We start from the raw sequence: 23,971 nt of genomic DNA on the forward strand, positions 1-23,971 counted from the left end.
CATCATGAAACATAGGGAATATGATCAGAATACAAGAAAGAACAAAGAGATTTATGTTAACATTTTTGAAGAGTGAGTAGAGAAAGGAGATAATGCTTTTCTTGGATATATTTCAACAAACATAACAACTTTATTCAGAGTGTTGAAAATTATCTATGTTGGCATTTACTTATAGCTGTCTCCAAGAATTTGAAGGTAAACAGTATAAACACAAAGGAGCTACCTAAAAATAAACCTTAAATTCCCATTCAATGAGCACCTTGGGAGTAAAATCCAATCAGGAAAGTGTGAAATGTAATGTGTGTTTAGGGAATAGAACCACCTTTTAATTACTGTTGACGGCTAGAGAATATAGTCCTCACAACTAGTTAATTTCACTCTTTTTTTTTTTGTGAAAACAACGTGACTTTATCACCTCAAAAAACAAAAATGATAGCACATAAGAATAGAGACATATCTTTCAATTTGGCTTAAATAAAAACAAAAGCAAAGCGTATGGGCTATGTTTCTTTATCTGCAAATTTAAATAAAGAAAGCAGCACTTTTTTCTTATCTTTTCCAAATGCAAAACACTGATAACTATGAAAAAAAGATATATAGAGTGAACATATACTGAAAATCTCTCAGCATAAGAGAAAAAGCTAAGACAGGGTTTATTAAGAAAAATAAATGTTCTGTTCTTTCAATTGTCATGACAAGGTTAATGTGGAATCTTCCCTTATTCAGGCAGTGAGGAAGGGCACTGAAGTCACAGCACACATATTTAGTCCATTTCATTGTCTCTGTCAAGGTAAGTCATGCAGGAGTGCAGGAATGCCCATATACATGTGAACAATGAAATCATTTGAGAGAACTATTCCTAAAAGTCAAAAGATGATATTCCACATGATCAATTTGACAAAACCTACCTGAGCACAATTCTCACTACAAAAATGTGCACTCATTTCTCAGGTGATGAAAAGAAGGGGCAGCTAAGTATTTCATTTAAATACATAAATGATTGATGGATAACATTAAAGAGAAAGTCACACAGTAGACAAAATTTGTATATTTAAATTCAAAACTGTTATACTGCACTAGATCATTTCTTTCACATTTTTCCATAAAAACAACACTACAATTTTAGTATATTCTGCATGTGTCTTTAGTGGTAAATTTGTCTCTTTTGATTCTGAGTGTCCCTATATAACTTTCCCTGTCTATGTGCTTTTGCAATAACAGCATTGGAGAAAGAAAGCCTGCTTTTCCAAAAAGGCAATATGGTCCTCTGCCCATGAATTCCCTTGAATTGTCTTTGATGCTAATGTTATCCTTGTGACCTTGTTTCCAGGTCATCCTTTTCAATTTATGTAACTCAAGATAAAATATAGTAATTTGGACTATTGAACCTTCTAGAAATTGATTTTCATTTCAAGCAAAACCACTTATTTATTTATGTCCCAAACAGATTACCCATGGCGAACTATATTTGGCATAAAGATGACACTAGTATAGCAGCTGTCAGTAAGGAACTCAGCCCTGGTAGAAGACAGAGGGCACGGATTAGTGAAACACATAATTTGTGAGTCTCTTACATGGACCAAGCAACAACAGGTAGAAAACAAAGAAAGAAAAATGAGATATAGTCCTTGGTATAATGGTTCTTGCAGGATCACAAAATGGAAAAATTCCTATGCTGGAATATGTGAATATTTTATGGGAAACGAAGAGAGAGGGTGAAGAACTACCCGGTAAAAATGAGAAAATAACATTAGAAATTAAACATTTGAATTGGCTAATGGAGATGGATTTCAACAGCTTGAAAAGAAAAGGAAAATCAGCCTGGGCTTGAGGAACATGTGCAGTTGCCCAGACAGCCTCCCCAAAAAGTACCTTATGTTCTGAAATCAACGAGTTGTTCAGAAAAGCTAAGAAGATAATGAAAATCAGGATATGGTGAATACCTTTTATTTGTCCATCTAGATTAAACTTCTATCCTTCTCTAACCTGCTCTATGCTCTGCAAAACTGACATATTAATTCAATCAGTTCCTTTGTCCTCTAACTGCCTGATGGATTAAGTCAATGGAAAACATTGGTAGGAGACCGAAGAAGGAAGAAAAATTAAGATTTTGATTTCAGGGCATTTATTGCCCTAGCTCCATATCCGTGAATAGGACAGTGGCTGTGTTCCTCAAACACATCATGCCGATCTCAGGTAGCCCTTTCTCTGCCTCCTGGTCCAACTATACCCTCCTCTCACATTTTCAGCCTTTGGATGGTCAAGTACCTCACTGTTATTAGTCCCTAGAACTTCACTGTCCTTTATCCTTTCCTTTCCGTACTCCCTACCTACACCTCTGTAAAAAGCCCCTTTATAAAATTCTACTTAAACTAATTTTAGTATTCCATCTGTTTTTTGCTGCAACTCAGACTGATATGCGAGATGAAAAGAGATTTAGATTGTTAGGGTGGGAGTGTCTTAAGGAGTGAGAGAAAAGTTTTAGAAAACAGAAATTAACTGACACACAAGATTATGGAGGAGTCAGGTGAACGAGGATTAAAAATCTGGGTAGGAAGAAGAGGTGTGGGCTATAAATGGCATTCTCTTCCTCTGAGACAGAAAGGAAGAAAAGATACACACACACACACACACACACACACACATATTGGGGGGGGGTCACAGGAAGTCAAGGAAAATGATGTTTGAAAGGTTTGATTGTCCTGTTGAGCATGGTAATTTCTTACACATTGAGGGAGCAGACAATAGGCTCAGAAGTTGAGGAGAATAATGATTTTGCTTAGCAGTGGGAAAGGGAGTCAATTATAGACAGTGATATAGATTAATAATCAGCTGAGGTTGTAAATAATCCCTAGTTTATAAAATAGCTGGTTTGTATGGACTTGCCATTTTCTTTAGCAGTGTCTTACGGGTGATGTTAGGACCCATCCACTGGGGCTGGGTTAAGGATGAGAACAACAGAGCAAAGAAATGGAAACCCTGGTGAAAGAGCAGTAGAATCGTTTCATTATGTGATTACAGTGGTAACATAAGAAAATAAATGCAAGTAGGATGAGTAGGATAGGAGGGAGCAGTTAATGGTCTAAGTGTGTTAAGAGGTGAAAAAAGGGAGTAATGATAATAAGGTAGAGAGAAGTAGTCAGCGAGTGGATCTTGAAGCTTAAGATGTTAAATGTAAAGTAGTTCTGGGAATGATAATGTCCTGGGACCATAAACGTGGAGTTACTTAAGTGGACTGGAGCACGGGAAGTAAGAACAAAATAAATCTGAGAAAGTTAAGAATTTGACATCTGCAGATGATTAAAATACTTTAGCATTTGGTCTAGTTTCAAAGTTATAAGAAAGAGAGTAAGTAGATAAAGAAGGGCTATTATAATATCAGCCCTGCCACCTGTGTAAAATACGAATTATGAAGGCACAGGAATATTGTGTGAAAGTGTTGGATAAAAACAAACGTCGGTAGTCAAATTCAAGGTGAGGATTCAGTTTATGGCAATAGAAAGTGCTAAGAGAGGAGAATAGCAAGTTTGAAGGGAGATGAACAGGTTGGGAATGAATCTAAAGGATGAGGCCTTAAGTGAATAGGAATGACAGTCCTGAAGATAAAAGTCAACTGAACGTCCACATTGAATGAATATTCTATTCAAAATTCATGAAGGTGAGGAACCCACTGCCCACTGTATTAAGAGACAGAATCGCTACATGAATGGCCATGGCCACTGCAGATATCTCTTCTTTTAAAGATCCCTACTGTCCAAGACATACCCTTTCTTACCTTGTGAGATTTGGCAAAGTAAATTGATTGAGAAAAAACAATTAGCATCCACTTTTACCAAATGGATATTACATTAAAAAAAAAAAATGGACATCACATAAGAGAAAGACTTGTCTCGTCTCAAGAAATTACTACGACCAGATCATAGAAAGTCAGTTTTTGGGTTAACTTCAAATTTTATTTGGATTGATGAAATGCCAACCATAGTAAACAACATAGTAAATAAATGGTCAAAATACCTGATTAAACTGCAGTTAGTGTATTGCTATTATACATAGAGAACACCAGTAAAATGACAAAACTTTCAATACCAAATTTATTTAAAACCAAAAAACCCAGAAGTACAACTTATTCTCCCATTGATTAAAAAAAAAAAAAAACTTCTAAAATAATTTCTGTTCTTCAAGTAGAAATAGAATTTTAGAATATAATTCTACTTAATAACTAGAGCTGATAAGTGGCTAAGTTTTGGTCTAAAATCTGTAATTGAAGAAGAAAAAAAATGCTATAAAAAGTTTTGAAATATTTAAATTATTATATTTCAGTAAAATTTTATGTGAATAAATTTGAATATCCAACAATAAGCCACACATATTCTAGGGATGTGGATAATAATTTTGAATTTTTTTAAAAGTTGAAATGACAAATTTATGACAGTCCTGGCATGGAAATTAGCAATAAGAGGATTATTTTACCTTGTTTCCTGATGTTATCAGTTTTTGCTCTGTTGTTAGAAAAATTCAGATTTGTCTAACAGGGAGATGGGATTTTTTCATTCTTATATAGCTGAGTATATCAGTCCTGTGTACACTGACACCAAATAGCACCAGTTTTCTATTCCCTTCTTTGAATATACTGAAATATATTTGTTTTTCTCTGTATTAAAAGAGACATCCAGGGGTGTCTGGGTGGCTAAGTCGGTTAAGCGTCTGCCTTTGACTCCGACTCAGATCATGATCTTAGTGCTCTGGGATCATGCCCCACACCGGGCTCCCTGTTGAGCAGGGAGTCTGCTTCTCCCTCTCTCTCTGCTGCTCTCCCTGCTTGTGCACACTTTCCTTCTCTCTCTGTTAAATAAATAAATAAATCTTCAAAAAAAAAAAAAAAAAAGAGATACCCAAATGCAAGGTCTTCAGAGACTTTGAGATAACATGAATTTGTATGTAAAGGTACTGATTGGTATTATAAGACTAGGTAAATTATATAAACTTTCTGATCCTCCGTTTTCTTAGTAAAATGAAAATAATGATTCCTACATCACATGATTTGTGGAAACAAAATGAGAATAAACTAATGAAAATATTTTCTACAAGCTTGACACTTGTTAAGAATTCATTAGTCATTACTGATTCTCTCCCCATTTTGAGAAAGGTGGTTTAGGGAGAAAGTCACGGTCGCACGTGCTCGGTTCAATGTAAAGAACAAAGCTAGTGATGCTCTACTGCACTGAATTTAAATCTTGCCTTTGTCATATGTCATTTGTGTAACTTTGGTAAAGTGTTTAAACTCTCTGAGGAGAAGTTTCCTCATCTGTAAAGTGAGAACAACAATATCCAGCTCAAATTATCCTACAGAGGATTAAATGGGAAATTTCTGTAAAGAACTAACACAGTGCCTCTCATATATGAGGAATTCAAGGAGTATTTATTTTTTTCCATCTGTCTCCTTTAAAACTGTGTATTATTTTTTTTTTAAAGATTTTATTTATCTATTTGACAGAGATAGAGACAGCCAGCGAGAGAGGGAACACAAGCAGGGGGAGTGGGAGAGGAAGAAGCAGGCTCATAGCGGAGGAGCCCGATGTGGGGCTCGATCCCATAACGCTGGGATCACGCCCTGAGCCGAAGGCAGACGCTTAACCGCTGTGCCACCCAGGCGCCCCTGTGTATTATTTTTTAAAGTGCTATAGCAACATACTTTGAGAGGAAAAGAAGCATTCTGTATGTTCATATATAACTAGAACTTTTTTTTAAAGAAATGAAACTATAGAGAACGAATTTTATGATAGAAATTTATGTTAAAGTTAAGACTGGTTGAGGCAAATATGTCAGCTGACCTGGTTTCGGCACTTTGCCACTAACATGCTGTGCAACCATAGACACAATCACTAACCTCACTGTTCTGATGTCTATAATATAACTACTTCAAAAGTTTGATTTGAGGACTGAATAAAATATTTTATTAAAATTCTTTATACAATGTCTGGCTTAAGATACATTATCTGAAAATATTAAACTTTATTATTCTGACAACATTCACTCATTTTTAAATTTAGAAATATAAAATTAAAATACACTATGAAATATAAAAGAGCATAAATCAAGTACAAAGCATGATTACAAAGCATTATATTATTATGAGAATTATGTATTTATAGCATAATAAAAATTACTTCAATGGAACTTCTCAATTGTCCCACCTACATACCTAAAGAGATTTTTTTAAAGGAGCTAAGAATAGGGTCTTAAAATCATCCCATGACTAAATAAAAAGAACACTAAGCAGAAAAAGATGTACTAAGAGAAAGATATCCTGCAAAAACCTGATGTCTAAATTTCATTAGTCTCTCATTGCCACAAATTGGATTAAGGCAGTACATAAAATAGTTTCTTACAAGCCAATTTATTACAGGGCATCCATGCTAGCATGTTTAAAATAAAACCAAGTATCTCCATTTTCAACAAAGTAGATTAATGCAGAACATGTCGCTATATTCCTATCATGATTTCAATCCAATATAAAAAACAAGGCTTTCTAAAAGTGTTGCCTGCTCTGACAGTAAGGAACTTGTTGCTCAATTCCCCCAAGGCAACTTCTCTATTCAATTAAGGATGTTTTGAAGAACTGTTGCAATTTTTGGTACATTGCCTTTTGGGGTACACATAGAAGATATGCTTCACCGATGCATTTTGTTTTCAATTTCTCTTAAAATTCAATTTAGTGTAATAAATCATGAAGATTGGTAGTACATACACAAAGGAAAATTAACATAATTTGGAGAAAATACAAAACTACAAGGAGGATTAATCTCAATGTTTCATAAACTATCAAATTAAATAACAAATTAAATAATTAGAAATGCTTTATTTAGCCTTATTAGAAATACTTCTGAATCAGATTGAAAACTATACAATTATTTGCATATAAATATATTTGCAAAATATTTTAAATTTTTAAAATAAAACAATCATCATTTTACATCTCATTTTAGCAACTGGCTTCACAGTACCATATTAAGTAACCAATTTGTCCATGTAAATGAAACAACATAAGATCTCCAATTCATATGCTGAACATCAGTGCAAAATGATAAAGGTATTTTTGGAAATCAAAACAAAATTCACAAATCTTAATCTGTGTTATGAAATCTTATTCTTGAAAGTAATGTAAATTCTTCTGAAAGAAAATATTTACTCTTACTACTTCTGCAAGTCTGAGATTCACACAAACTCAGTTAGCTCTGCCGTATATTTAGTGTTCTGTCATTTACTGGCCTGACCACAAAGTCCTTGCGCACTAACTTTGAATAATGTGTTGGCAAGGTGAGAAGGTAGACAAGATTGGGAGCCACAAAACCTTTATACCTTGGAGCAAGTCACTACATTTTTATGGACCTAATTTTTCTCATCCATTAAAGAAGATTTTAGATCAATGGTCCAAAAGCTTTCTGCCATCTCTGGAATTCTAGAAGTATTGTGTTTTATGAAATATAATATAGTGAAAACATAACTTTAATACTAGCTCCATCTCATCATTTGAGCAAATTTAGAAGAAATAACCTACAATATTTATTTCACAGACCTGTTTTGAGAACCAGGGGAACTAGCATATATAATAATACATTATAAACTCAAATGCACTACTACATTCACTTAGATATTATTAACTGCATTGTTCAATGTTTGTGAATATTCACTGGCAAGCAGGAGAGGATATATGAATGGTCAAGGACTAGAGCAAAAACTAACAAGCCATAGTTGTTAGATTGAAGTAATGTATCTTATTAAGTGAGCTATATTTTGTTGAAATATGGACAAAATTTCCTAAAGTTTACTTGAAAAGAAAATAAATGACCTTAGAGAACAAAGAATATGACATCTTTGAACTTGAGACTAATCCATTCTTTTTTTTTTTTTAACATTTTATTTATTCATTTATTTGGGAGATTGAATCCCAAGTAGGCTCTATACCCAGTGCAGAGCCCAATGCAGGGTTTGATCCCATGACCTTGAGGTCCAGTATATGACCTGAGTCAAAATCAAGAGCCATACACTTAACCAACTGAGCCACCTAGGCACTGTTGGACTAATCTGTTCTTAAATAAATTGTATGTTCAAACTTTCCATGCTTTTGACATTTGAATAAACAAAATTTTTTGACTATAACTACATTCATGTGACCTCAGTTAATCTGCCAAGAACCTTAAGAACACAGTCAGAAGTTATATTCCAAACAACATAACCAAAAATAATTTTAACTGATGTAACTGAAACATGAAAAAGCCTTGTTTTGCTTGGACAAAATTACCTCATGATTTTATAAATCACTGAATTTTTGTACTCTCAAAAAGATGAACTGAATAAGGAATGCTAAGAGGTGTATTTCTTTTAGTCTCAATTGACAAAGAGTAAGTTAAATTTTAATTAGTTATAGAAAAGCCTGGCTTAAATACTATTGTTTCAAAGCTGAAGGACACTTATCTAGATTTATATTTAATGAAACAACAAAAAAAGAAAACTCCAACCAAAACATATTCATGCTTTAATTCAATCACTGGATTTCATTTTCCTTGAATATTTATATGCTTTTTGAATAAGTCCATTATTAAATATCACATATTAACCAATATATCCTTTCAGAATTAAATAAATTTCTATGTGCATGGGAATTGAGAAATGGCTTCATTTACTTCATTGTTCAAACTTTTAGTGTTTTTAAAATAATGGATTAATGTATTTCCATTCATAACTCTCGGTCAGTAAACAGTTAAAATAAACCAAACCTATAATACTGTAACAACGTCACTTACTATAAGCAGTTATAGATCTTATTAACATCTCATAAATGGTTTTGTAAGTTGGTTTATATATTTTGTTATGTGGATTAGGGTTTAATGTGAACTTATTTTTGATCAGACGGTAAAGTGGAATATTTGCATATAAGCCATGATCACCCTATGCACCATTAGAAGTTGTGAGAACTTACTAACCATCACTGCAGAGACAATAGAGGATAATGGTTTAGGGGGCAGGCTCTGGAACCAGACAGACCTAGATTTTGAATTCTGACTCCTAGATTAGCTATATAATTTTGAGCAACCAAGTTTAAATTCTCCAAGATTCCCTTTCCTGTCTGTAAAATTGTCAGAGTAATAGGACTCACTACAAAGAATCTATCTGAAGATAAAGTGAAAGAAGGAACAGAACAATGTGCTCCCAGTGTTGTCGTTAAATGACGGCTACTGTTATTTTCATTTTTCCTTTGATGACATATAATTTGTAAGATATTTGCAGCTCTCATATCAGAAGACAAAAATGGCTTTACTCACTGTGTCGAGGGAACACTCCAGTTCTGTACTTTTGAATCCCTAAAGTTTGAAAGTGCTGTAGTTAGTGAAAGTGAATGTATATTTGGTATCTTCATATTTAGCCCCTCCAAAATATAAGAAAGACAAATTAATTTATTTCTTATATAAAAATCATATGGGAAACTAATGGAAATTTCACTATATGTGTATTATCTAACTAGAGGAACAAATTCCAAATTCTTGTTACTTAATAAATTATCTATTATGGATGGTGAAGATATTCTTAAGCACATAGAAAAACAAGTATAATGAAGCAGACCTCAACTATTTCAAACAACTAATTTTAAAATACAGAACACTAAATTAAGAAAAAAGTGATGATAAAAATAAATAACTAAAAGAGCATGGAATACTATTCACATGTGTATTTTATTTAGGAGGAACTGCCACTTTATGTTAAAACATTAATCTATGCCACTTCTAGTGTTTGAAGCTATAGCAGTTATTGTTCTAAATAGTAACAGATGCTTTATATTCTTTGTTTGAATAAAATGATGGTTCGATTTTTTTTTAAAATTCTAATTAAAGTAGAGAAATAGAGGCTGAGAGTTTCCTTCTGGACTCATGAAACAAGAAATCCAATGTATACAACCAGTAATAAACCTACTGGGAAAACTGATCGGGCAGTGGGGGAAAAGGAAGAGAAGAAAGAGAAAAAGTGCCTGAGAAATTTCAAATAAAAAGCATGTTTGATAAAATAGAAGACACATTAAAAAGAAAAAATACTCCACAACCCAATCCTACTGAGGTAATAAGTACAAATGATATAGAGGATATCCTAGCTGCAGCAGGAGCAAATAAATACATACGTACATACATACATACATAACAAATAAATAAGAAAACCACAAGAGTAACAACACTAAGTTAAATCTTCAGTATGACTCTGTTTTTAGAATCTGATCTGAGTCCATTTTAAAATCAAACAATTCTGGAATTCTCCCATATTAATAGCACTTAATTCTAAAATCTTTTTTAGTAGAAACACTTGCTTTGCGTTATGAATTATTGTGAAAGCATTTAGGCAATTGAATGGACTTGGCTGTTTCATATAGACTAGCACACTAATCTTATAAATAGGAAATTTAAAGCATAACTGCTAGGATGATTTCTATAACAGATATTTGAAGAAATGTGGGATTCAAATGAATTCCGTACAATATAATAAAATAAGGGGTCTAAAATAACATTTCAGGAGTCTTAATGATGTGTTTAGGATTAAGATAAAACCAAATGAAGTCAGTTCTTTTGTTTGTGTATTCGTTTTCTCAACAGGTATTTATTGTGTCTCTACTACATGATGCAGACAATGTATATAGATGAATATACATCATTGGGTGAGACATGACCTCTGCCTTAACATAATTCAAAGAACAGTGAGACAAAAGCACATTAGAATTTCAGTGTTGTGTGGCAACAGTTCTAATAGTAGAACACACAACATACAGCAATGGCAGAGAGAGAAAGAGTGGTTTGGAGACTCATCCAGTGGAGAAGAAAGGGAAAGCATTTCAGGTCAAGAATTTAGTAAAAGCAGCTTATTGGTCGAGTTTGAGAACTAAATAACAATTAAAACTCTTCTCTGAAGGAGCAGAATCTCTACCTTTGCTCTTGAATAAAGACTGCTCGGAAAATAAGAAAGACCCAAAGAGGACCACTCCCCATACTGCTCCATAAACCAGGATTATACTATCATCGTCATAGGCCCCGAAGTTACAAACATAAAGTGTACCCACGCTGTAAATATAAACATGAATAATCAGTGTAAAATATGTGATAAACACAAAAGATGTTTAGAACATTTGCATTTGGGAATTTGGGGAAGCTGAGTGCTCTCAAGGGAATTCCAGTGAACAAATATAGAAGACAGTGTTATTCTGGCATTATTTCTGATGCTGTCACGTCAGGCTGCCCCCTCCTCTTTTTATCCAATAACTTCTATAAGCCCCTGGTATTTAAGCCATTTTTTCTTATGTCATTTTGTTCCTTCTGTTATTAGTTTACCGACATTGACCGAAATGCACAGGATTTTTACTGAAACGGTATGCATGCTAGAATGCATTAGTCACTGCATGGGAAGACATGGTGGAAGAGATGGGCGTGTCATGCCTCTATTGAGACAACATAATTCCATTAGCAATTTCCAAATTGAGATCTCTGAGATTATAATAGGTGCTTTACAAACATGACAAAGAGATGCTAGCAATATTTTCCTCTATAGTGTATTTTAAATATGAGAAGGGAAAAAAACCTTATTCATATTTCTAAAGCTAGGCTTATTCCATAATGTTTATCCTTTTCAGAAATGGTTCCATTCTTGATAAATTCCAAGATGTGGCCTGTAAAATCACCCAATGCACTAACTTGTTACTTTTGTTCATTGATGTATCAGAAGCATTAACAACTAACTGGCAATCCATGTCGAAAATGAAAAGTAAAATCCAGTGCTTTTCAAAGTATAATAGAAACAGAAAAAATAAAATTTGGACTATTTCATTGTGAAGATGATATAACCAGCTTTGTTTCTAAAGAAAAAAAAAAACTATATAAGATGAAACCTTAAGATGATTTGAGAAGTACCCAAAATGTACAGTTCTAATTTTCCCATCTGCTACAAAATTGCTATAGAAAATGGAATTTTTATGTTATGCTGCAACGATAATAAAATACATTTGCACATATATACACACATATATATTATATATGCATATACACACATGCACATACATATGATGCTGTATCTGATAGAACATTAACATTAGTCTGATATGTGATAGAGACATAGAATGATGTTCTCATTTTGAGTTATTTTTTTTAAACTGAGTATTATAAACAAAAATGCCAAATGAAAGATATTTCTCTTTATCTTCATTGCTTTGTATTTTTTATTCTTAATCATATAGCTTTTATTTTTCTGTTTCATTCATTTGTAAAGTATAAATCATTAATAAAATGAAATTGTTTATTATATGTATGAATGTATGCATAATACCATTTTATTTCAAATTCGATTGATATGTTCATTATACCTCATGACTTGTTGATGTTTGGGTACCTATCTTAATTTTTAAATTGTTCCATAATTACTTTTTGGAAACTCTGATCTAAGCAGCCAAAGCATTTCTTTTCTAATCCTATAGCAAATGTCAGTAAAAAATATTTAACTTTATCAAAGAGCTATACTGGATGGCATCTACTATTTTCAATAGGAACTCAAAATGTCTCTTATTAAAACCACCAAGCAACGTAAGTAGGATCTGATTGCATAACAATCTTGATATTTTAAAGCATCAATTACTTAGTTTAGGGTTAGTCCTAGACATACTAGTTTTTATATCATATTTACTTTATATTAAACTCCCTTCCAATCTATTATTAACAGAAGAAAAATAAATAAATGAACTGTCCCAGAAAATAAATTATATTTCAAACCTCAATGGTTAATCAACCATGGTATCTCTATTTGGGAAATGATTACATTTGTACACAGTTTAAACAGTATTGTTAGAAGTTCATGTCTTTTCAAATATGTGTGTGTGTGTGTGTGTGTGTGTGTGTGTGTGTGTATTATCTGTTAAGACCAGTGACCTGAAGGGAAAGAAAGAAACTTGGCATTTACAGCTCTTTTAGAATCTTGTCCACTTCTTACTAGAATGTGATTTTGGACTGGTCAGTTAACCCTTCTGAGCCTCAAGCTCCATACTGTAAATGGAGTATTTTGTTTACTTTTCAGGGCTCTTCTCTTACAATAACATAGAGTTTGCTTGGCTCATTGTTGGCAGTCAGTTAATGAAGTTGATTATAATAGTGGCTTCTGTGATTTCTTATTCCCTGGGCTAGTTTTGGGATAAAGCTGTAATGCCTGAATAATATCTTGGAGTTCTTACTGCTATTCTTGTTTCTCTAGTATAAAATTTAAGCTTATATTAGTAAAGCATATTATTGAAGCCTTTGGCATTGATTGTTGACCGTACTAGAACAGCCAACTGTCCTAGTTTGCTCAGGACTGAGGGGATTCCCAGGATGCAAAGCTTTCAGTGCTAAAACTGGGAAAGTTTCAGACATACCAGAGGGCTTGGTCACTCTATACTGACCATCTAAGTTTCATCTTCCTTGTCCTTAACTATATTGTAGCCAGAAACCACACTTCCTAGCGCCTTTGTATCTAAGTTGGTTCATGTGACTAGTTCTAGCCAATGGAATGATGTGTGCATTTCTGAGCCAGAAAGTTAAGTATTCAATGTACCTTCCCAGTGCTCTTTCCTTTTTATCACTGGCAGGTAACAACAGACACGGTGATCTTAAAGCCCCAAGATCACTGATCCACAAAATAGAGACAGTCTACAGTCCTGAATTACTGTGTGGAAGAGGGTTTTACAAACCTCATCAAACTGTGAAGTGAGAAATGAACTTCATTGTGTTTTAGTATATAAGCTGCCAAAGCGAGCACTGACCTTAGTTGTATTAAATCTTCGAGATTTTGGAGTCTTTGTTTCCTCAGTTAGCGTACCTTAATTAGAAGATATAACTTACGGTTATTAAATAATATTGGAGGTGAATGTCATTTGTCACTTGTTCTTGCCACAAGAGATGGCACATACAGGAGATACAGAAGGGTCATTCTTCACTAATAACACGCTGTTCTAAGTTAAGCCACCCTAGCAACTTCAAATTATCCATGAGTTTATTTACTGCTCTCAATAAGCTTAACAGGCTGGCAGTATCATTTCCTCCATTTTAGACGATTAAAATAGGACTTAGAGTCATCACTTATTTTCCTCTCACTAACACAAAGGTAAATACCAAACCTAAGAATAAACTCACTACTTCTCATACCAAACTCCAGGCTTTTCCATTAAACTGTTTCCTTTACATATTCTATAATGGTATATATACTATATATATATATACCATGTATATATATGTGTGTGTGTATTATCTGTTTTATATATATATATATATGTTTTATATATATATATACAAGCATAAATAAACACACACACACTGCAAAGCAATGACTACAGTGAGAACATGTACATATTCGTCTTCTTTCATTATGTCTTTACAAACCGATTTCAGATAATTAGATGTAATGTCTTTCTTTTTTAATTTGTCCACCTTCTAAAATTCTCTGTGGCATCACAACTTGCTAATTGCCTGCTCCTTCAGATGCTTTAAATTTTAGGTATATCATTTTTAAAAATTATTTCTTTGAATGCTCCATCCCACTCTTTGGTGGGTCTCATTTATTGCCCCATCCTCATGATAGATAAAATCGTTGAGCTTGCCTCTTCACTCTATATTGCCCTTCCACTCACGTGTCTTACCTATTTATATTGCTAATTACACTAATTTTACCTGTGTTCAAAACTGTAGTGTTTGGCTCTAGTTCCAAGTTTTTCTTGAAATACAGATTGACAGGTGTTTACTTGTGTTTAAAAAGTGCAAAGGAGGGTATACCAAATACTGCATCTGTTGGGCTAAAATTCAACTTCATAATTACATGGTATAAGCCAGCTTCTCTCCTTATTTCCCTCTTTTCCAATTATCCCAATTGTTTAGACATATTTGGAATGTGTGTGTGTGTGTGTGTGTATGCTTTTCTTTGCATATTAAAAAAACATATTTATTCATGTAATTAGTGTCTCCACATATTTCTCACTTCAGCCTCCTTCTTCCCATTCTCACTGGGAACATGCTAAGTTAAGCCCTCATTGTACTATGCTTATAGCATAGGAGCAATTCTGCTCTGCTGACAGTTACTTTATATCCTTCTGGACTTTTCTTTGCCTAATGAATTTTCACCTATCTTTTCCTATTATAATTCATTCAGATATATGCTCTAGATTAATCTAAGCACATATCTGCTCCTGCTTCTCTTGTTTGAAATTTATCTCTATTCCCTCCCAAATTAAGTATTAACTTCTCAAACTCGTGTTTAAAATCATTCATAATACTCTCAGAGATGCCTTTGTTTTGTGTGTGTGTGTTTAAGATTTTATTTATTTATTTGAGAGAGAGAGAGAGAGAGCAAGCACAAGTGGAGGGAGGGGAAGAGTGAGAGGGAGGAGCAGAGTCCCCGCTGAGCAGGGAGCCCAACGTGTGGCTCATCCCAGGACCCTGAGATCATGAGCTGAGCTGAAGGCAGATGCTTAACCAACAGAGCCACCAGGGTGCCCCTCACAGATGCCTTTGTAATCATATCATATCTACTTGGTAAGTTTCAGTCAAGCAAGACAATTGTGCATTCCCCAAATACCCTCTAGACCTCCCCACTCCTGCTGGGTCTACACTCTCCACCTGGGAAACTCCATTTTAGTTCATTCCTTTGGAAACCTTAATCATCCTTTAAGACCTAGCTCGAAGGAGCTTTAATGCATATTTTTTTTCCCTCTCCTTGCTAAAGGCCATTTGAAAACCTTCTTCCTTGAACTCACAAAGCACTTTCTTTGCACTTACTTCCCTTACAATGTATGTTACTTCAATCAGATAATAGAATCTTCCCTGGAATTTGTTTTTCCCTAAGAAATTAAATGTTTCTTGTGGACAGGCATTATAATAATCATCTTTGTATTCCTCAAGTGCTTAGCATAATATCTTACTCTCGAAAAAAAGTTCATTTATACAGAAGAGCCTTCAAGGTAAGATACTATTTTAGAAATAATTGAAATGCCAAAGTGTCTAAATATATATATGCTTGAGAGTATATATGGGGCTGATTGGGATGCGGTTAAAACTTGCGTGGAGTTAAATAATGATGAAGCAAATTCATTCTGAGGAAGTATCATATGATGGTTAGTAAGTTTTTAGCCAGTGAAAAAATAAGGAAATAAAATTTTAGTAAATTATAACTTGTCCATTTAATTTACAACAGCCCCATGGATTTTCAATGCATAGTTCAACCATAGAAACTGCCAAATATTTTTTCTAGTTTAAGTAAGATGATATAAAGCTACATAAAATTACATCTCTCTCCTCTCTCTCTATATATGCACATATATAGTATAATATAAAAATGTAATACGCTGATAAAAGACTTTTAAAAATAAAGGAAGTATTATATTATCAAACTATAAAACTTTCTCTATGAAAAATCGCAGAAGCTGATTTTGTGTTTCTAAGAAGTAAACATAAAAAGAAATAGAACATGCTAAGCACGCTCTAAAATGCCTCCGAGTGATTCCCACTGTCTAGAATTCACATCTTTGTATAGACATCCAGATTGTACCAGAGTTGTTCTGGGTGACTGGTAGCACATAGCTGAGGTGATAGTATGTCATTTCCTGCATTAACTTACAAAGACAATGACTCCCATCTCACGCATTCTCATTCATTCTTGCCCTCTTGCCCTGGGAGAAGCAAGCTGCTATGTTGTAAGCAGTCCTGAGCAAAGTCTTCATGACTAGGAATTGAAGCTTCCAGCCAAACACCAGTGAGGATCTTAGGCCTATGAGCCTGCTGTCAACCATGGGAATAAGCTTGGAAGCACCACTTGAGCTTTGAGATGATGGCAGCGACTGCAACCCTGTGAGTCCCTGAGCCAAAACCAGCCAACAAACCTGCTCCCAGACCACTGAACCTCAAAAACAGTGTAAGAAAGTAATTATTTGGTGATACTTTGTTATGCAGCAATAAATAACTACAGAGAATACATAGATACTAGAAACTTTGCCATTAAGCCTATTTATAATGAAAGCAATAATGTATATTTTAAAAAGGATTTTGTTGACTACACATTTAATTTACTACCTTAATGAAATAACCTCAAAATAAACATTTACATGATAAGAATTTAGTTTTTACTTAATAAAAGCAATTACGACCCCTTACTTCTACAGATCTGACTTCTTGGCTCTCATAAAGCGTAACAATTGTGGGTTATGTTTCTTTTCCCTTAAAATAAAATGTCTGGGGGGCACCCGGGTGGCTCAGTTGCTTGGGCATCAGCCTTCAGCTCAGGTCATGATCCTAGAGTCCTGGAGTCCTGGATCCTGTCCTTCCTTGGGCTCTCAGCTCAGTGGGGAGTCCACTTTTCACGATCCCTCTGCCCCTCCCCCTGCTCATGTTCTCTCTCTTGCTCACTCTTTCTCTCAAATAAATAAAACCTTAAAAATAAATAAATAATTTTTAAAAATAATTAAATAAAATGAAGCGTTTTGAGGCTGCGTCTGGCTCCCAGTCTCACAGTCTACGCAGCACACTGAGCTCCACAGAGACGGTGCCAGGCAACGGAGAGCCCAACGTGCACTGGGCGACTCTGTGCCTCACTGAGGAAAATAATTAAACGTGGGCAACGGAGATGCTAAGAAGCCAAGAGGCAAAATGTCCGCATATGCACCGTTTGTGCAAACTTGCTGAGAGAAGCACAGGAAGCACCCAGATGCTTCGGAGAACTTCGAGTGTTCTAAGGAGTGCTCCGGAAGCTGGAAGACCGTGTCTGCGGAAAGAAAGGAAAACCTGAAGATGTGGCAAAGGCGGACAAGGCCCATTGTGGAAGAGAAATGGAAACTTACATCCCCCCCTAAAGGGGAAACAAAAAAGAAGCTCAAGGATCCCAATGCACCCAATAGGCCTCCTTCAGTTTTTTCTTGTTTAGTTCTGAGTATCGCCCCCAAACCAAAGGGGAACATCTCGGCCTATCCATTGGCGATGTTGCAAAGAAACCGGGAGAGACGTGGAGGACCCCGTGCCGGTGACAAGCAGCCGCAGGAAAAGAAGGCTGCCAGGCCGAAGGAAAACTAGAAGGTCATTGCCCCCGCCGCGCTGAGGAAAGCCTGATGCGGCATAGGAGGGAGTCGTGTCGGCTGAAAACCGCAAGAGAAAGAGGGAAGAGCAGGAAGACAAGGAAGATGAAGAGGATGAAGACAGAAGATGAAGAAGATGATGTATAGGTTGGTTCTCGCGCAGTTTTTGTTCTCTTGTCTATAAAGCACGTAACCCCCCTGTACACAGCTCACTCCTTTTAAAGTAAAGACACGTAAGCTGTTTAAGATTTGTTTTTAAACCGTACAGCGTCATTTTTGCGTAGTTAACACACTACGGGATGTGTGTTTGGAGAGCCCTGGCCTGCGGGTATTTTCCGTAGCCACGAACCTTGCGGGACAGTGTGGGGGTGGTACGTCCGCACGGAAATGTAAAGCAGGCTCTGTGCACAGCGCAAATTAGAGGTATGTTTTTGCATCTTCACTTGTCTCTGATGCAGCTTACACAAAATAATTGTTGTTCTGGTACCTGAATATCAGTCTGTAGTTGCAAAAAAAAAAAAAAAAAGTTGCAGCTGTTTTATTAACATTCTGAATGCTTCTAAGTAAATACAATTTTTCTATTAGTAAAAACAAATAAATAAAATAAAATAAAATAAAATAAAATAAAATAAAATAAAATAAAATGTTTTAAGGATTTGGTTCTATTTACTCTAGTGTTTCTCAAAATAAGGATTCCAGGTAAGTTTCAATGTCTAGGTGAAGATCAGAAATACAGAATTTTCAACAGCTCTTTGGGCATAACAGGAGTGAGCCACAGGTCATACAAAAAAGATAAAATAGATTCTTCTTTCCAGATTCCTTTCTTGTGTTTTCTTGAACTCAGTTTCTAGATTTGCTACAGGCCAACGAAAGACTGTGGGTTTTTCTTCTCCATGATTCTATGAATCTTATTATTATTTTTTTCTTCCCAGTACTGTTACAGGAATCCTCTCACAGTGGGTCAGTTCATAGAATTTTTTGAAGTCATTTATTAATAAATTTTATATAAGTTAATATTATGATATATCCATCACTATGCCAAGGATTTATCTTTAAAAATGCTTAGAAAGTTTAAAAGCACTTTTAATAGAATTTTAATCTTCAAAATTTTATACTTTGCTAGTAAAATACCAATGGAAAACAGAACAAATGTATATTATATAACAAAGAAATGAATCTTGGTACATTTTTTTTCTCCTGCAGCAATGCAGATAATTGGCTCCATCAATCTAAATGAGGCTATAATACTCGGATTTTATTAATAAGGTCAATATCAGATGATTTACAATTTGTATAATATAAAAATAAAGTTTAATGGAATTCATTATATATAATATTTCATTTTTATAAATATAGAATATCTTCTTTAAAAGAAAGACAAACTTTTTGTATTATTTTTATACCTTATGTAGCTGCATATAAAACGTCTGAATGGCTGTATATTTTCTTATCACTGAAAGTGAAAATCAAGTGAATCCTTTAAATATTGTAAACGATTTCATGTGACCACCCAATATATTTTAAATAAACATGAATCTCTTGCATGTTGTAAAGAATATATTATAAAGATATATATAATACACATACATATATTTAAACTCCACATATGCTATTTTGTATTATAGAAAATGAAAATACAGGCAGTTGAAAAAATTAATGATAAACGTTTTAGAAATAAATGTTAGGCCATATTAGGGAAAATAAAGCCTTTTGCAAGGAGTTAAACACAGTATAAAGAAACTGGAGGGGCGTCTGGGTGGCACAGGGGGGCACCTGGGTGGCACAGCGGTTAAGCATCTGCCTTCGGCTCAGGGCGTGATCCCGGCGTTGTGGGATCGAGCCCCACATCAGGCTCCTCCGCTATGAGCCTGCTTCTTCCTCTCCCACTCCCCCTGCTTGTGTTCCCTCTCTCGCTGGCTGTCTCTATCTCTGTCGAATAAATAAATAAAAAATCTTAAAAAAAAAAAAAAGAAACCAGAAAAGCCTTCACATATACTACGGGAAAAATACCATTAATGTTGGAGCTCAAGTACTCATTAACCACCATCATTTCTGAAAGTTGACTGTAACAAAGACAGATGTAACAATGTTTTGCTGCTCTGCATCCAAACTACCCATAATTAAGTCATGGCTGAAAAATGATTTTTTATATTTCTTCCTTTAAAAGATAAAGAGAAACATACTCTTTGCCATTATATCTCAATGGCTAAGCTCTTCTCTTTAGTAGACTTTAAATCAAGAGTCTAATCAATAATTTAATCTTTTATAGTTGAATAGACTTTACATGTAAACAGTATTTCTGCTCAAAACAAGAATGTGTCAGGCTTCTATATGTTTAAAATTCTCTATGCTCCTCCTCTGATAGTTAGAAGATGGCTAAATTCTACCTAATCTTTGGAAAACAAACATGATGTTTATTTTTGTTTGTTTTTTATATATCTTACTTCTAAAATAAATTACTATATTCTGTATTCTATAACACGCTACATGGAATTCATATGTTCATTATATTTTTAAGTTATACAGTTATTTCTGATTCTATATGTAATTTCACACTCAAGAAGCTTAATCTCATTCCATAATTAATTCTGAAGTTTGTGCAATAAAAATTCTCCATTAAAATCCTGTCTATAAGCAAACCATAGCTGGACACCTTACCTCAATAAATTAAAAATATACTATTTGAGTAAAAAGTCTTGCTAAATGGTGCAAGGAACAAAGACACACACACACACACACACACACACACCCCTTATGGACTACAAAGATAGCTAAATCAAGTAGATTGGTAGCTATGCTGCAGGTCAGAATTACAAGTGCCAAAAATGTCATAAACAGAGTGATTTTGGAAAATCGAAGAAGAAAAATGTTTCAGGAAGCTTACAAGAAAATCCTCAATATTTTTGCAACGTCCATTGTAATATGAATTAGCTAGTACATTTAAAAAGAAAAGAAATTATCAACTATCTAAGACACATATGATGGTCTTTAAATACCTGCCAGAGGAAAGGGGAAACAAAGACAGGTCAAAGTCAACCTTAAGCAAGGAGAGTTTAAGATATATAAAGATATTATTCTTTTTATTCTCAAGGCAAATTTAATGTCAAGAATTGATAGAGTTCTAAGTGCTTGGAATCAGGAGGTACATTATTTCACTTCACCTTCAGTGTCAGTAATAGAATCGTGGAATATTAGAGGTAGAAGTACTCTTAGCCCTAAACATAATTCTAGGTGGCTTAAGTTATTCTGTTCATTTTATAGTGCTGGTACCTGTGTATAATAAAATACAGAAATTTGGTATTCCTGTATTATACATTCTACTTACTATATCAAACATCCTGTTAGTTTTCAATTTTCTTAGGTTAATTTAACCTCATTTTTGTGCTATCTTCATACCATATTCTTTTTATGAGGGGTGGTACATTTAGAACTCTAATGTGGTAATATATTGGGATGCTGGGTTGTTTTAATACAAGTCTACTCATTATTCAACTTTCACTAACACCTAAAAATCTTTAGTGATGTTTACATTTTAAAGAGGGATTTCAGGGCACCTGCATGGTGTAGTCAGTTAGCGTCCAACTTTTGGTTTCGGCTCACGTCATGATTTCTGGGTCATGAGATCAAGCCCCGCAGGGAGCTCTGTGCTCAGCATGGAGTCTGCTTAAGACTATCTCTCCCTCTCCTTCTGTCCCACCCCCACCCTCAAATAAATAAATAAATTTAAAGTGTCTGTAAAAAATAATAAAAAATAAAGGGGGTTTTTAATTATTTTCTTCAAAATCCCTGTTGGGATACCCTCTTTACCAACGTGATGAGGGGTTTTCATAAAAAAAATGTTACTCTCAATTAGTTTTCTTTTGTTAAGGGTCAACAGCTCACCCCATGACTCTTTGGTGGTAAAAATAATGAATACAGTATCTTTTTATATTGTTGATCTGATAATGAATTTTATATCTTCAAAACTAAAATAAGATATTACCAAGGCATGAGAATTGGTATTTAAATAGGTGACTCGTATTAAGGAGTGCACTTGTGATGAGCACTGGGTGTTGTATGTAAGTTCAAGTGTATGCCTGAAATGAATATATTATATATAAATTAGCTGGAATTTGAATAAAAACTGAAAAAAAAAAGAAAAAAATGAAATAAATGAAGGGATTGGAATCAATGTCATCTGGCCCTGTCTTATTTTACACATGAAGATCAGAGAGGTTAAGTGAATTACCCAAAGCTACACATTTAGGTAGTTATAATTCTGAAATTAGAACCCAGGATTTCTGACTTCTCTTGAGCTGTAACTTCAGTAGGTCCAGCATTCAGATAAAATCTCTCCTCCACTCAGATCCCATCACTCACAGGTAATTCTTGTATATTGTTCTCTACTAATCTTTTGAAGCCACCTGATCTCTAGGTGTCTGAGTCAGCAGGGAGGGATTAAAAATATCAGATTAGAGAAACCCTAGGAGCCCTATATACTGGAAGAAATGTCAAACCTTGGCAGAGAAAGTTTAGTCTCACTTATTCCCAACCCCTCTGAGTGAGCTACAATCTGAGATTAAGCCCTGACTTAAAATGTTCCTGATATCTAGGTTGGTTCAATCATAGATACACTAGAAACGATAAACAAGCAATGAAAATTAGTACTATGGGCATCCCAACTACGAATTTTACTAACTTTATATAATCTTTTCCCTTAATCTCAATATACTAACTTCCTTGCTCTTTTTCCTGCTACCCTTTCTCTAAAATGCAGAATAAAATCATCATTGTTTCTACCTCATTCAGGCTTATCTCTATTCTACAAGTACAGAGATGGAAAACAACGCGCCTAAGCCTACTTTTCTTGGCATCTTCAAAAAAAAAAAAAGACATATGTTCAAGGACGTGACATTTTCTGTATATTTAAAAAATATGCTTTAATCATCTCTAATTCCTTATGCTTCTGTTTTCAACTCCTGAAGTCAATTAATTATTGTTTCTTTTGTTATTATGTATGTCCTTTTTTTTCCCTTTGATTTCTACATCTGTCTCTTCTCTGCCCCTACTTCTCCACAGTTTTTCTTCTCATTGATATAATGAAAAAATCCACCTTCAAGACTTCCCAATGACATTTAAAACCTTGTCAAGCACTAATACTCCGAGAGTAAGTAGGCCTAGTATGCAGCTGATCTCGAAGCATCCTTTCAATTAGAACTAAGATGGAAGTTAAATGTAAAATATAAGGTAATTCAACATCCAACTGAAAATTGAAAGAGTGTATTGCCAACAAATGAGACCATATCTGACTGGGAATAAAGTGGATGTACTCTTCTTTCACATTTGCATTTTCAAAATAAAATAAAAACAAAATGCACCTTTTCATAATACATGTAAGAAGTAATAGAAAAATTCACACATGAATACTTATAGCTAGGAATTAGCTAAGAGGTCTCTTATTGCATTACATCATTTGAAAACGAACAGAAGTAAACTCGAGTCGGTGTCATCTGCAAACTTAATCTGTGTACACCAATGGCAGGGTCTTGGGTACCTGAACCAGCTGATCTCAGAAGCATGGATTCTTCCCAGGTTCAGTCCTTTCAGACAGCTACATGGAAATATTTATCTGTTCTGAAATCTCCTGGACTATCCAACCCTACTTCCAAATTCCCAGAAATTCTGCATTTCCATTATCTCCTTTGACAAAGCCAGCTAGACCGTGACGGCTGCTAGGTCCTTCTGTTTCCAGTTCTTACCAGAAGTGTTTTCCTAACACAGAACTGTCATTTTACTCCCTTGATGTTAACATCATTGATGGCTAGTCAATAAACGCCACATTCATTAGGATTCCATATGAGACTCTAACAATATTGCCAGCCTCAC

The 23,971-nt window shown here is 34.5% G+C and overlaps 1 protein-coding gene and 1 pseudogene across 2 annotated transcripts in view; one reads left to right on the plus strand and one right to left on the minus strand.

Annotated features, from left to right (window-relative positions):
- The window catches only part of CADM2 (cell adhesion molecule 2), a 1,027,113-nt gene that overhangs the window by 955,090 nt on the left and 48,052 nt on the right, over nucleotides 1-23,971 (minus strand). The gene's annotated exons all lie outside the window — the stretch shown is intronic.
- LOC113256051 (high mobility group protein B1-like) lies at nucleotides 17,646-18,253 on the plus strand (annotated as a pseudogene).

Source organism: Ursus arctos, unplaced genomic scaffold (assembly GCF_023065955.2).
Source record: "Ursus arctos isolate Adak ecotype North America unplaced genomic scaffold, UrsArc2.0 scaffold_4, whole genome shotgun sequence".
In the NCBI taxonomy this organism is placed as follows: Eukaryota; Metazoa; Chordata; class Mammalia; order Carnivora; family Ursidae; genus Ursus; species Ursus arctos.